At 39.7% G+C, this 15,425-nt stretch overlaps 1 long non-coding RNA gene across 4 annotated transcripts in view; it reads right to left on the reverse strand.

Moving 5' to 3' along the window:
- Positions 1-15,425, reverse strand: part of LOC128914394 (uncharacterized) — an 85,322-nt gene that overhangs the window by 65,946 nt on the left and 3,951 nt on the right. For 3 of the 4 annotated variants that reach the window (XR_008468267.1, XR_008468265.1, XR_008468266.1), the window contains exons 2-5: positions 8,049-8,739; positions 6,151-6,233; positions 4,036-4,170; positions 2,543-2,577 (exon numbers count right to left, since the gene is read on the reverse strand). This is a non-coding gene — a long non-coding RNA (uncharacterized LOC128914394). The remainder of the gene's footprint in view (positions 1-2,542; positions 2,578-4,035; positions 4,171-6,150; positions 6,234-8,048; positions 8,740-15,425) is intronic. The other variant, XR_008468268.1, reaches the window with a different exon arrangement.

The raw sequence follows: 15,425 nt of genomic DNA on the forward strand, positions 1-15,425 counted from the left end.
TGTAAGGCCTACCAAGTTCTTTCTTAAAAAATTGAATAAACCTTATCTCACACTAGGGATTTCTTGGTTTTAAGTGTCTCCAATTAATTACTGTTGCCTAGTAGATTCATAAACTATCCAATATTTCCTGGAGAGTTGTAGAGGCAGAATTTTTTCAGATACACACATCCAGAAAATAACACTTGCTAACTACAGATAATGCTTCCCACTGATTTTGTTAACAGCTAATGTTTCTTATGTCTTGAACAATTAGAGTCTAGAAAATATTTACAACTTATTTTTATCCTTCCTCTCTCCCATGGTGTCATATGAGATCTGACTGTGTATCACTAACTTTTTGAAATGTCCTTGATATAATTTGGAGCCAGGCTGTTTTCACGTGAAAGTATTTTAATGGATTTTAAGTAAGAAGCTCTTACTCCATCTACTAAATATGGTTTATGTTAGCTTCACCTTTCAAACTGCCCGAATGCATCAAGTCTCCTGAAAATTTACAATGTATATACAATGAGGTGATACCTAATTCAGTTTATCCCATGAAAGTCTGATCCAGTTCCCACAGAAATAAATTAAAAATATTGTGTTGACTTAATGAAAATTGGATTCGACCCTAAAAGGGTAAGACTCTGCTTATATGAACAGAAAGGAGAATGCGGTATTTTTTTCAGTGTTTAAAGTGAGAATGAAAACTGAGGAATCTCTTGTTAGAAAGAAGGAGAGAGATAAAGACATAATACCAGTGAAGTCAGCAGAGATAAACTGATATAAATGATTTCAGATTAATTGTACCGTTCTGACAAATGATGCAAAACCATAGTAGCTGTTACAGCCTCAGGTTAAAACCAAGACAGAAAAATGTTTTGCATGATAGAGACTCTACTGCATTTATGAACATAAGAACATATATTTAGCTCGGCATTTTCATCTATTTCATTTTATATTTGCATTTATGATCTTATCTAGGTTTCCTACCCTTGTTTTCTTAGCAGTCGTAAACCTGCTACACTCTTTGCTTAGGGATTTTGTGAGCTATTATGAATTCCAATTCATATATTGGAGAATATATGCTTCAATCCCCATGGAGCACTGCATCCACGCTATAAGCTGGCTTTTTGTTTAACTCATATGCTACAGCTTTCGTATTTTGCAAATAATACTTCACGTAGGGATAAAGAGTTCTCTGAAAAAAACCTTGACCACTTCAGTAGAGGTCCAGAGGTCTTCCTCTGCTCTGCATATAATAGGTTGGAGAAAACAGTCTTCCTGAAGTTTCTGGCATGCTGTTCTTGCTCTCTTGGATCTCCCAGAGGGAAGTACAGCAGTTGAAAAAATTGAATTGTTCTGTGCCATTAAGACTGCGTGTGACTGCGCATTTGGGGCTACATATAATTAGCTATGAAAGCCCTTCTGATAGCTTCCACATAGCATGGATCAGAATGAAGCTCTTACCACTGAGTAAGTGTGTGATGAGGTGGCACCCATTTGTTTCCTCCTTATCTGAAACTCCCTGCAGCATTAATGTCTAATAGGATAGTTTCTGTGAATCTAGACCCACCCTGTAACGAAGCTGGTCCTTAAAATAAGAATAATCATCACCAATGTAATGTGGAAGCAGAATCTATTAAAGCTTCAAATACTTTTTTACTTACAAAAGACAGGGCAGTACGCTTTTGCAGAAATAGCGTATTTACCACTTTTCTCTAGGTAGGAAAGCAAGCACCAAAGTTACGACTCAAGCTCTCTACCAGGTTTTACAGCTCTATATTGCTGGGAGGTTGTGGAGAGCAGCAGGAACCAGGGAAGATTTGCTGCTGCCCAACCCTCAGGGGCCCAACCTGACGCAAAGGCAAATTGGCCTGAATTCTCCCACTTGCATTAAGGCTGGGAATGAATTTTATGCCCACGGATGTTATGCGTGGTGGAGCCAGGGACCCCACTGGTGCTTCCCAGCTGCACTGTGTCTTTTCCCCCTTCCAGGGGAGAAGGGTGCCAGCCTGATACTGCTGTCTGTGCAGCCCCAAGCATCTGCCAGCTCTCTTTTGCAATGGCGTGCCGCCAGTTGACTAAAGACCCAAAGTCCAAATGAGCTGTTAAAGGATAGAAAGGGACAAGGTAAGAGTTAACATGAAACATTTGAAACCATATTCTCCTATTTGCAAATTCTCCGTATATGTTGCTCTGTGAAAATGATTTGCGAAGGGAAAAGAGATAATAGACGTTTATAAAAGTGGTGCTATGTTATTACTGTGAAATAAGACCAAATCCTGAAAAAAGCAAAATTTTCTAAATTATGAGAGAGGCGGTTGAACCTACAGTGCTGACATTTAAAATTGTAACTATTGGAATGAAGCAAACAAGCAAATAATGCCTTTCCACAAAACACTGCTCATAATAATTGACATTTTTAGTCCTTATTTTAACGCCTTGTTGTATGTTAAATACTATTGCCACATTAAAATATAAATTTCAAATTTGAAATGTTACAAAAATAACTCCTTGCTACCTTGAGGAAAGATGTCAGTGCCCAACAAAATTAACTCACCAGCAAAAAACAGCTTGTCTTCGGTTATGGATGGACTGCAAAGAAATAAGAAGACATTTGTACAGAAGTAAACAGATTTGGAGTAGGGTGTTACAGTTACTATTATACATCATATTTTGTCTGTATTGTATTAAGTCCACCAACTGCTGTGCCTCTGGTTTTGGTCAGTGAACGTCAGGTTTATTAATAAGAAGTACTTTTAATATTTAGTCTGCTACAACCAAAACCAGTTTTGCATTTCAAAGGGAATCATTGTATTTATTAATTAATTAATAAATCAAACATTAAACAACCTATTTTTCAGCTGGAAGACAGGTTTCATATTTTGAAGTGTTAATATTTAAAACTAATATCTTCTTATGTTGAGGATGTTACCTACTGATTAAAACAAGGATCCAGCTCAACTGGTCAAGCTACTCCACATCTCTCCAAGATGTCAGCACTCATGAGATTGATAATACCTGCCTCCTTCATGCAAAGATGGGGCAAGGTTTATTAGCTCTTTATAATGTTTAAATGAAGGATATTGATCCTGTGATGTGAGAAAGATTTGGTTCTTCCTCCCGACCAGTGTAAGATTCGTGTTTCACAGTCTGAAGCTGGTGTGGTTGAGCTTTAGCCTATTGACCCACTGATTCACTCAGACATTAAGGTAAAATAAGCAGCATGTAGCTGAGCATTTAAACATCAAAACCTTTACTGTAAAGCGTAAGTTGGTGCCAGATTAAATAGGTCCCATGAAGTTTAGTTTTCACACCAAATACCACATCTCACGTGAGGCAGACCAGCTTTTTCTGAGTTTTGCTGTTACGGATGGCGTTTCTCACTCTGTCACCACCCTGAAGGTGAAGGTTCTGCTGTAGTGTGATGTTTTTAGGGCTCAACATAATTTTTTTATTTTTATATTCATTGTCAGGAAGTATTTGCACGAGACTTTACAAGCACATTGTTTTCAGCCAAGGAGGTGTGTTTGTTTATTCTCAGATTGCTTTTGGACTTACAGACCTTTTTCAGCTTAACAGTTATATCTGAATTACATTCCTGATTCCAAGCTTAAGCAGAACAAGCTAATTGCTAAGAGACTTCATGTACACAGAGCTACTAATTGCAATTAGAGTATAATACACAAGAAGGTTGACAGAGATTAAATTTTGTTATCTGGCCTCAATCAACTCACATGGAGCAGGGTTATAAACTTTATTTCCCATCACATGACTTCTCTGTATATTGCTTGGTAGTCGGCCTTGAAAGACACCAGTTGTAATCTACAAGCCCTATTAAATTTTCATAAATATTCAACTTTGGTGGTGATTTGCTGAGCGCTCTGTACTTGATGTTCTCTTTCACCCTGGAGTAATTTCCCTTGATAAACATTGATGAAAATGCACGAAAGACAATTGACACAATTTCCCTTTTTCATTCGGTGGGTAGTTGCTCCCAGTTTTACTCTGTTTGCACATGCCAAGGATCAGTTGTCTTAAAGAAGGACTTACTCTGCCTGAGAGAGAAGGCTCCCTGTCAACCACATCGTCTTTCCACAGGCTGTGAAAATCTCCTCCAGTCATCCAGAAGTCTTTTGCCAGCCATTTTCATGCTCAAGCATAGCATTAATATTGTGGTGGAAAAACCTTATAAAAATGAAAGCTGTTGTCACTGTCAGCAATCAAGAAGCCTTCCTAGTGAAGGACACAACTCTGTAACATCTCCCTGAAAAGGCGCTTCCCAGAAAACGGATATTTCTAATTCTGTTTTAACCAGAAATAGCTAGGAGTAATTTTTGAAAGGTACTTTTTAGAGGTTTAGTTTATCTCTATGAGCCGTGGCCTCAGGAGCATCAGCCTGAAGTTTGGCACCGTTTCATGTCTCCTAACCAGAATTCATAGCACTGATCTGTCTCTAATCAAAGCCCACCCAATACTGAGTGACGATACCAGCTTCACTTGCTTAAAAATAACAGCACCAATTGCCACATTCCTGAAGGTTTTTACAACATTTGATATTGAGACTTCAAAATAGGAAGATAACCAGAAAATAGAAATGTATTTTTGTAAGGCTTAACTTTGTTTATGATGGCATTATGTACACAGAATGCTTTCTGCAGACATGCCTCCACCTTACATATTATTTCCTTGCTCGAAGCCCTCCAAAGATTAGTGAATATGTCAACATCAGTTTATATAAAAGCAGCCTCCAGGGCCAAAATGTGACGCCTGTAAGGTTGGAAATTCTACAGTAAAAACGTCTTAAACGTATGAGTGTGTCGCTTTATTCATAGTGTAAGTTAAAAAGCATCATCATTATATTAAAAATGTCAAATGTTTTCCATTCCCTTCTGTTTTACAGGAAACTTGTCACCATGCTCCTAAAGATTCCTGGGTTTCAGCAATTTTCAAAGGCTTCTCTGCAAAAATTTCCTATTTTGTTCCCTTCCATTTGCAAGGTAGTATTCCTGTTTCCCTTTTTTGCTGTAGCCACAGGAGCCAACCTGGTTGCCTTTAGTTTGCATGAGCAAGACCATGCAGAGGTAGTCGGACAAATGAACCTGCCAGGGAACGGACAAAGAGCAGCAAGAAAATTTGAGCCTTCAATTCTCTCTGATCTCATTTTTCAGCTCACTGATCGCTGCAAGGCCAACTCTGCAGAGTTCCTCCTGCTGTGGGAACTGAGATGTCCAGGCACCTTGCAACACTGTGCTCATTGTCTGTAGGTTACCTGTCATCAAACCATAAGGGAAATTGGCACTGATGGAAAAACGTGGGGTGGGGGGGGTGGGGTGTGTGGAAATCACAATTTCCCTTTTTTTTTTGTTACTGGAATTGTATAGCATACTAATCCATTTCCTATTGATCAGATTTTCAAAGGCCAGAATTCTAGCATCCAAAGTTGATTTTCTTTAATGTTAAATCCTTAATATCAGGTGTTGGGAATTATTTAAGCCATGAAGGAAAGGAAAAGCTTCAGGTGCTTTTGAAAATATTTTTCACATGCTAAACAGCAGCCTTTTTTGTTGTTGGGAAAGGCATACGGGTCAGTCTCTTTGACCCAAAGATCAGGAGAAAACAGTGGGCCTTGCCTGCCGCCTTCATCATTTGGGGAGAATTTATGCTTCTTTAGACAGATATTGGGCCACGATTAGATGTATTGCAGTTAAAAAATATAGAGAGATGCATATGGAGATGCACACAAAGAACAGTCCTTAGGGATTTACTCTACAGCCAGACTGGGAAGTGAAATGTGAGGGAAGCATTTGTACAGAGCTGGGGTTTTTTCTGCAGACTGTAAAACTTCCACATTACAAAGCAGACACAGAAAAGGAAGTAGAAACCATGTCATGGGTAGTACGTATTCACAGGTGAGCAGATCTGAGCCAGGGATTTTCTACATCTGGGGGATGATGGAAGTTGTCAAATGGCCGTTTGTGTCCCCGGGAGACAGTCTGTGCCAGAGCGGGCTGTGCAGGCATCACCCTCAGAAATGGTCTGTTCCCTTCAGCCTTGCCATACCATTGTGCCCAGATCACAAACCAAGAGGCTCAGCTGCTTGTAGCCACTTGTGCTCAAGGACTATTATTTCTGTATCATATAAACTAATGTAGAGTAAGAAATTACCTGATTAGGTACCCTGCTGCACTCTCCAGGCTAAGCTGACACTCAAGAGTGGGCATCCTTCCACACAGCCGCTGTAGGATTTGCTGTTCAGAGATACAAAACTGGTGAAATATAACAATACAACTGGTACAATATAATAGCCTAATTCAAAACCTCCTGAAGTTAGTGGAGTGACTCCCATAGATTTCAAGGAGATTTTGCTCAGCCTCAGTGGACCAGATTTTTCTGAAGATATTTAACTGCCTAATGAGATTTTCAAAAGTCCCTTAATACATTAAGCATCTCGTTGCCCTGAGATTTAGGCACCTAATTTTCCTTTCATTAGATTTGCTTTTGAAAATGCAATGTCTGGGTGCCAGCTGCATTTCTAGGGATGCAAAGATCTCTGAAAATTGGACTCTCAGCAATTTGCGAGAGAGCACGTGCCATGTCAATAAGCAAACTGAACAGCACTGGCTCTGTAGTCTGTAGAGGCTGTGGCTCCCTTTTTGAAGCTCACCCGGTCAGCCTTAGGCATTAAAGAAATTTCAATACGTGAGTACATCTAGTTGACATGATTAAAAATCACTGTAAATAAAGATATCAAAAGTAAGACCTTGTCCTCTCCATTCCACGGTAAGTTTTATGAAGAAATGGCACACTGTTGTAGATATTACTCATGGAGGAAAAAAAGCAAAATTTTAAATCCACTTTAATTTTTGGCTTTAAAAGTCTGAATTAATTTATTTTTATCCTCTCAGGAGGTCTTTTTTTATTTACCATAGTGGCTGAAAACTTCCTGTGCATCATATTTACTTCCTATTTATTTAATTTTTAAATCCTGCCTTTAAAGCTCTGTGTCCTATACTCCCTCTTATTTTTCACAGAAATTTTTACCATGAAAAAAAGACAGAGTTAGGGTAAATGATACCACTTTATTTAACATGGCCTCTGCATGGACCTACATATTTGTTTATGATTTGCAAGGTTTCTGCTTTCATGCAGGCAGAAAATGGTTGCTAAGCAGCAGCATTGCTTTTTAAAAGGCAGAGCCAGAACCTGATCCTGCACTGACTTGTGCATGTGGTTATTCACAGGTTATTCCTTGGTCATGCCCAAGGAAGGGGAAGAAAGAAACTTACACGTACCTCCCACCTATGCACTAATATATGTCTCTGTATAACTCACATAGGAGTGTGCATGTGTGTGTATATATATGTACCTACAGAGATAAAAAGAAATTATGTTTGTGTTCTTGTATGTATTTCTGGGTGCATCGTTACAATTTGACTTAAAACCTACTATCTGTCCTCTTAAATGAATTAATAATTGCCTAAACTGTGATGCTGCTATGAACCTGATCCACTGATTTTTGCTTATAGAAAAATCCATCATAAAAACCTTGCATCAGGTTTGGGTTTTTTGCGTTTCTAACCAGACTTCAAACACAAAAGTGAAAAGCTTTGAAGAAAACCTGAGACGTTCGTAATATATACAAGAACTATCAAATAATGTCTCAGCCTTTCTTGCCCTGCCATCATTTTTACTAAAAATTACTCATTTGGTGAAATTTATGCGAGCGTGTGAGAGGCATGAAACTGGAAAAATATTCTGAGATTTCACTCATTAATCCTTCGCTGGATTTTTACATTTGATCTTGAACACAGCAGCCAGGAGGGTACATGCTGTCTTCTCAGCTTATAAAAAAGACCAAAAGCCTTAGAGGCGATGAGTGAAAATATATAGATTTCATATGTTTATCATATGAATATAATAGGATAGATGGATATCATAGCATTTTAGATGTGCAGGTGATGCGACTTGGGCAAAACCAATCTAAACTGCTGGAAAGCCACTGTTCCCGCATACTAGCTAGGACTGGTGTGCTTTTAATCTTCAGAGGGCTTTATATACTTTACCTAATTCTCAGTATTGCTCTTGAGAAATAAGTTGAGTATCTGGGTGCTGGTACAGTACCTAGGAAGCCAGTAAAAGCACTGCAGAGGAGAGGTGTCATAAATTCCTCACTTCATGAGCCTTGCGGTAAATAGGCCTGACTGTAACACATAAAACTAAGGCATAAAATTCCCCAGATGTGGCACAGATTGCCAGGTGACTTGGGAGGAATCCCATAGTTTATCCACATCTTGTTTTCTTTGTGCATATAACGCAGTGGTCTGGCTCAGCTCTGTAGGCTCCGGAAGATACCGTGATAACAAACAGGGTGACACACATGTGCCAGACCGCTCTATCTTGGGGTCACGGCATGACCGCACCGAAACACATGCTTTGATAACTCTGTTTTCAGATCACTGCACTCTCTCTTTCCTCCACCACCATCTGCATCTTAGTGGTAAATCACACAGTCGATAGTGCTAAATGACAGGGAGCAGAACATTTTCAAATGTAGCCACAATGTCTGACAAGGAGCATGGCAATTTTTAAAACAAGCTTCTGCCATCCTGTCTTTCCCTGTTATTTTTATAAAAACAGAAGTGAATGGTGGAGAGGACTGCAGCTTCTTTGTACTTCTGGAGAAGTTTTGGGCATCGAACAAAGGCTGTGGCCACAGTCTTCTCCAAATGGGCTCCTGTATGCGATCCCAGGGACCTGAAAAGGAATGAGATGACATTACTTCAGAAGAACACGAAGGGTTCCCTTTGGAGGTACATCCAGGACAGGTTAGATCCCTGGCACAAAAGCTGGCACAAACCAAAACAAAGTTCAAAAGCAAATACACGAAGACTACATTGTTATACCCCTGTTTGAAATACTACACAAAGAGGACAAGGAAATGCCGGTCTTAATCATCAGTGGTTGTTTTGCTCACCCTGATGGGATTATACAAGATACTTCAATGAGAATTTCAGTCTCACCCTGTACCTGTGTTTATTATTTTTTCAGTATATCCACTTTCGTAGGTTTCGATGCTTAATTAACTACATATGAACACATTCCCAAAAAAGTGGGAGTGTAGCCTAAACTTCTCAATTTTTCCCACTGCTGCTAACATTAATTTACTTTTGCAAGGTGTTCTAGCAACAAGCATTTTAACCATTCTGATGCCTAACTTGGTCAAAGAAAGTCTAGACTGTCTGGGTATCTAAAATAGCTGCAGCAGCCCCTCAGCAGCTGTGTTTCACTATTGCTTAAATAAGACAAGCCTAGTACCTCCAATCTGAATTTTAGTTGTATATAATCATACATATTACTTCTCCCGCTTTCTATAACATTGTGTCAATGCCAGAGCTTAAAACAGCTTCGCAATGCAACCTTCTTAGCATATGAAAACTTAATGTTTTGCCCAAACCTTCAGTTCTCGGGAAAATTTATTGCTGTTCCTTTTTTGGTGTTGAAAAGCAAAACTAATTTAAAGTATATTTTTAAAAAGCCAGTGGGAAGTTAAAAAGAGAAGTCATACACATGACTCATGGTCCTGGAAACAGCTGTACTGCTTTTGGTGACAAAGGGCTGGTTTTATGCCTTATTTAACTTCAGGAAAATCTATATGCAGCAAATGTACTGAGCCTGAAAGAAATTTGACCCAAAGTTTTAAGAATAATACAAGCTGTCTCATCTTATGTCTTTAAATGGGGGTTCTTTGTCCCTCCAAAGGGGGACATTTTGTGTCATGTCCAGAGAAAAGGATGAGTGATGTGTTTGCAGTAGATCGGGTCACTTGGAAACAGTGTAGACTGCATAGGTTCAAAGTTAATCACTGCTATATCACGAGTGTTTAACAATTTCAGTAAAGAGTATGTTGGTCAATAAAAAAATGCCAAAACTCTAAGTTGCACAGAGGTATGTGCTGAAGTGCTTGTCCTATGAAATCTCCTGCAGTTTTGGGATTTGGTCCTGGATTTGGTTATTCCAAGTGAACGACAACAGGCTGTGCAATAAGCTATTGTAGATTTTCTCCACCATTGTGCAGGAGTGTCCTGTACAGCAGCAAGAAATGCCATAACCCATTCTTTCACCAAATATACAGTTTCCAGTCCCAACATTTCATGTTTCATTCATTTTCATTCATTTTCATAATGCTGGGGGCGGTGGCTGACACACTAGAAGGCTGTGCCACCATACAGAGAGACCTGGACAGGCTGGAGAGTTGGGCAGAGAGGAACCTTATGAAATTCAACAAGGGCAAGTGTAGGGTCCTGCACCTGGGGAGGAATAACACCATGCACCAGGACAGGTTGGAGGCTGACCTGCTGGAGAGCAGCTCAGCTGAAAGAGACCTGGGAGTCCTGGTGGACAACAGGATGACCATGAGCCAGCAATGTGCCCTTGTGGCCAAAAAGGCCAATGGCATCCTGGGGTGCATCAAGAAGAGCGTGGCCAGCAGGTGGAGGGAGATCATCCTTCCGCTCTACTCTGCCCCGGTGAGGCTGCACCTGGAGTACTGTGTCCAGTTCTGGGCTCCTCAGTTCAAGAAGGACAGGGAACTGCTGGAGATGGTGCAGCAGAGAGCTACCAAGATGATTAGGGGACTGGAACACCTCTCTCATGAAGAAAGGCTGAGGGATTTGGGTCTCTTCAGTCTGGAAAAAAGATGGCTGAGGGGGGATCTTATCAACCCTTATAAATACTTAAAGGGTGGGTGTCAGGAGGATGGGGCCAGGCTCTTTTCAGTGGTGCCCGGGGACAGGACAAGAGGTAATGGGCACAAACTTGAGCATAGGAAGTTCCACCTAAACATGGGGAGGAACTTCTTTCCTTTGAGGGTGGCAGAGCACTGGCACAGGCTGCCCAGAGGGGTGGTGGAGTCTCCAACTCTGGAGACATTCAAAACCCACCTGGACGCGTTCCTGTGCCGCCTGCTCTGGGTGATCCTGCTGTGGCAGGGGGATTGGACTAGATGATCTCCAGAGGTCCCTTCCAACCCTATGATTCTATGATTCTATGATTTTTCAAAGAGGTGGTTAGGAAGTATAGGAAGATGCTACAGGAATACCTGCAGCAATACCAGTTATTTTGACCATCAGCCTTCACTTATGACTTAAAAAATTGCAAATTTTTATCTTTTATCATATCATCTTATCCAAATGATAATACATCTTTCTGGATATTTCCTCCTTAAGATCATGCTGGGTTATTCATATTCGTAAGGTGGTCCTCTTCTAAATGGTTATATAGAAGTGAAAAGGGAGCATACATGCACGAGTCACACATTATTCTTTGCATCACAACAGAACAACAGCTTCAGGGTGAAAGTGTTGATACAGGACTTGGGTCATCCAAATTTAACTCGCAATTTTTCCACATTATTCCTTTGTAACTTGAACCAATGACTTAGCCTTTTTGAGCCTCAGTTTCTTAAACTGTGAAATGAGGTCCATAAATCTGAGTTGCTGCGAGACAACAATCATTAATCTCGGTGATGGGATCAGACATTACAGTGGGGAAAACTTCAAGAAAAGTAACTATAGTAGAATTCCAAACAATGACAGGGCATAATCCTGATGCTTTCATAGAACGGGAATGACTACAAAACCAAAAGGGATCCAGCTTTCGCTTACAGATTTGAAACGTGTTTTCCTTCTCGACATTGTGGCTGCAACTTTATGAATGGTTATGCCACTTCCCCTTTCCCATCAAGCACATTTCAGATCTCATTTGTTTATAAGCGAAAGGAAAAGATAAGGCATCCCATAAAAGTACCACAAGAGTAAAGCCCCTGGTGATTGTTCTCTCTAATGAAGAGGCTGGAATTTATCACCTTGTTTTTTGCCAAGTGACAATTAACAAGAGAAAACCAGAGAAATGACAAGAGGCAAAAATTAAGAGATGAAGATAAATTATCAGTTAACTTCTCTTGGGGAAATCCAAGACAAGATTCCCAGTCCCTTTTTAGAACTTCAGGCCTCAGTGTTACAAAATGAAAACGCTTCTTTGGACTGATACAAAACGAGCATCTGGTTTGTTTGCTCTAGTAACTATATATGTAGATTTTGGAGTGGCTGTAAGTTTTGTTTGGTCGGTGTGTATTATCTGAATAATGCTTGTAGAAAACCACTTTTTCCTAAATACGTAGCATTCCTAATGTTAGAGACTTGCATTATAATTAAAAACATAAAACTGTACGTAAACTGTGCTGCAATTACCTGAGTAATTTGGTTCAAATCAACTCACAGGGCTGATCAGATAAGTGAAGTAAATGGTACTAAAGTCTATTATTTCACAAAATTACCCAAGGGGTCACTTCTTGTTCCCACAGAGTTCAAAGGTAGACATGTTTTTACTGTTATAGGAGTAGGAACTTGGTGTTGACTGGTAGGGATGGCTGAAGAGCTTTGAAGCTGGAACAAAACACAAATTACTATCACACATCAGTAATTATCTTGGCACCATAAACATTTATATATCAGCGTGTTACAAACTCTTCATGTTAGGTATGATAATAAAATAACTGTGTCCTTAATGTGAGGACCAAAATACGGTATTTCATCTCAATAAAAATTGAGATTATTTTTTAACTTCGTCTCCCGAGTATCCTGTTATGTTAACATACAACACATAAGAATGGCACTATGTAATGCACTTATATATATATTTAAAGAAATAAGCCGGTCATTTCACTGCAGTGTTTGGTCAGATAATGACACTAATAATACACCAGTGTAACATGAGGCAGCCTGTAGCAGTTATCATTCTCTGTGCTAAAAGGATGGAGCCAAAAAGTGAGATGTATGACCTTATAATAGAATTTGCTGTCCTCAGGAGAGCAGATATATGTGACACTGAGTGTACATTACATACTCTTGTTGCATTTAGTTTATTTCCATTAGCAGCTATCATGCTGGAATTTTAAATCTCTGCAGCCTTTTTGTCTCCTCTCAAGGCTGTGCAGTAATTCAGATTCCTGAAGGGACACAGGCCATTGTATGATTCTGTTTACACTTGTGGGCATGTCTTGGAAGTGCATGGTATTTTGATTATGCAGATTTTCTGTGACTGTATTACAAGGTTTTGGCAACCTAAGGTTGTTTCTGTACATGAACCGATTCCTGATTAAATTGATATATGGGCTGACTAGATCTAAAATAAGACCACTTTGTTCCTGTTTACTTGTATTTAAATTTAATATTCTTGTTAAGGAGGAACTTGCAGTTACTTGTGCTTAATGGGACAATTTCCTTAAGTATAAGCAGGTCACGCTACAGACATTAAATATGAACATCTCCCATTGAATTGTGAGAGATTTGCTTGTATTAGAATTGCAATCAGAAGCTACCAGCTGAATACAAAACAAATAAAAGCTGGAAATTGTGACCTGTTCAGTTTTCAAAGGAAGCATGCAAGCAGAGGGGCCTCAGCTGCCTCAGTTATCCTTTCAGCCCAAACATTAAAGTAAATTCCACTGCAATAAGGTGTATAATAAAGTCCTTATAGCCCCTAACTATTGTAGCATTCCTTATACAGCCTCTGTCCCCGATAACCCTTCTGGTGAGCCCTAGCCCTTCAAGGCTCCAAGGAGAGAGACGCGCCCGAGACATGGGTAGTCACCACCTCTGCAGAACAGAGGAGGTCTAGGCAGCAAAGATCCAGCCCCTGCGCAGATCTCGAGAGGGAGCACTTGGGTTGATACATTGGAATTACCGATGCTACAGTCAGGGCTGCACTGGAAGCAGTTTGGAATGGCTCAGCACAATCAGCTCTTAAAATCACAGCCAGTTCTCCGACCTGCCCTTAAATACAATTCCCATCATTTGCTTTCTGCTGCAGCTCCATCTCATTATTCCCTCTCAGGTATTTCGGGTCAGCTCTATAACGGCGTGCCACGCATTGGACATGCACCATATGCTGCACTTGCGCAAGTCCCACACAAATTCTGATGAGTGCAGACTGCCCTGAGTTCATTTTATTGTATTCTCTTTAGATTTGAGAGTTGGGAAACTTAGTTTCTGTCAGTGTTGCCAGTTCTTGCACTTTTGTGACCTCAGGCAAATCAGAGAGGTCTCTTCATGCAGTCCACTCATCTCTGAAAACAAACTAACAACAACAAAAAAGCAAAGCATAAATATAAAATAGTTACCTCCTCCTATGCATTTCTATGCTGCCAAATTAATTTACATACAGTTCTGAGATCTTCAAAGAGAAAGCGTTACTGAATTGCAAAGTATTATGACTCATGTCAAAGAAATCATGTCAACACAAACCCTGATGGCTAAACTCTACTTTCAGTTCAAAGAGATCTCATTTTCCTGGAAACATTCCTTGGCCCTGTCAAAACCTACAATCTAGGGCAGGCCAGTTGTAGCATTTACCAATGTTTTTGGAAACAAATCATACCAATAAGAGAGACCTGTCCCAAATTGGGGACAAAAAAACCCCATTTTGAATGAACTCATGACATTGATGAAATCAAAGAGCATCTACGTATAAGAGAATTATTTTTTCAGACACTGTCAAACTGCAGCGTAATACAGAGTGAGGACACAATTATAATAAATTTCTGTGTTCTTTGGAATAAATTATGAGCTTTTAAGATTAATTCATTGGTCTTGATCAAGAAACAATATAGCTCATCTTTGGCTTGTCCCTGCGCACATCTGAAAAACAACCCTAAAGGAGGATTTCTCATTAACCTTCTGCCTTCCTGCTAGCATGGATATACCACGGGAAAAGCTTTCTTTTCACAGGACATAAGGGTTTTTCAACATTTTTCTTCTTTTTTTTTTTTTTAAATTAAGTTAGTGATAGCATTATTGTGGCTAAAACATAAAAGTGGAGTTAAAGTGACTTTAGAAATAATGCTACTCTTCTGCTTGTGCAGAGATTACAAATGCATAGTCCAACTCTTAAATCAATTTTGTTCTCATTAGCTTTAGGTGTTAGCATTAATTAAAAAAAAAAAAAAAGAAAAAGAAAAACAACCCCAAAACTGAAGGACACTGGGTTCTTCTGCAAAAGCTGAAAAAACAACTTTGCTTGAAAAAAAACCACCAAAACAAGAGCTTTGGACCTACTAGTATGAATCTTTGGTCATTGCCTGGAACATTTTTTGAGGTCACAGGAGAACAGGATGTTTAATTTTCTTTTACTTTCTCAGAAAAGCAGACAAATCGATAAATCACTACCTGGTCATTCCTGCACTCACAGCCTTTATGTTATTTTAAAAGCTAACCTGTGTCAGAGATGGAGATGACAGATAAGTGTATTCCCCACAGCCACGGGAATGAAAACGGTCTGTCTTGGAGCACAAACATGATCTCCCAATCTGTGAGGATGGCGCTGTGCCTGCTACCAATGTTGTATTCTAGTGTGTCTAATTACAGTCCTCACTTAATGACCAG

Source organism: Rissa tridactyla, chromosome 8 (genome assembly GCF_028500815.1).
Source record: "Rissa tridactyla isolate bRisTri1 chromosome 8, bRisTri1.patW.cur.20221130, whole genome shotgun sequence".
Classification (NCBI taxonomy): Eukaryota; Metazoa; Chordata; class Aves; order Charadriiformes; family Laridae; genus Rissa; species Rissa tridactyla.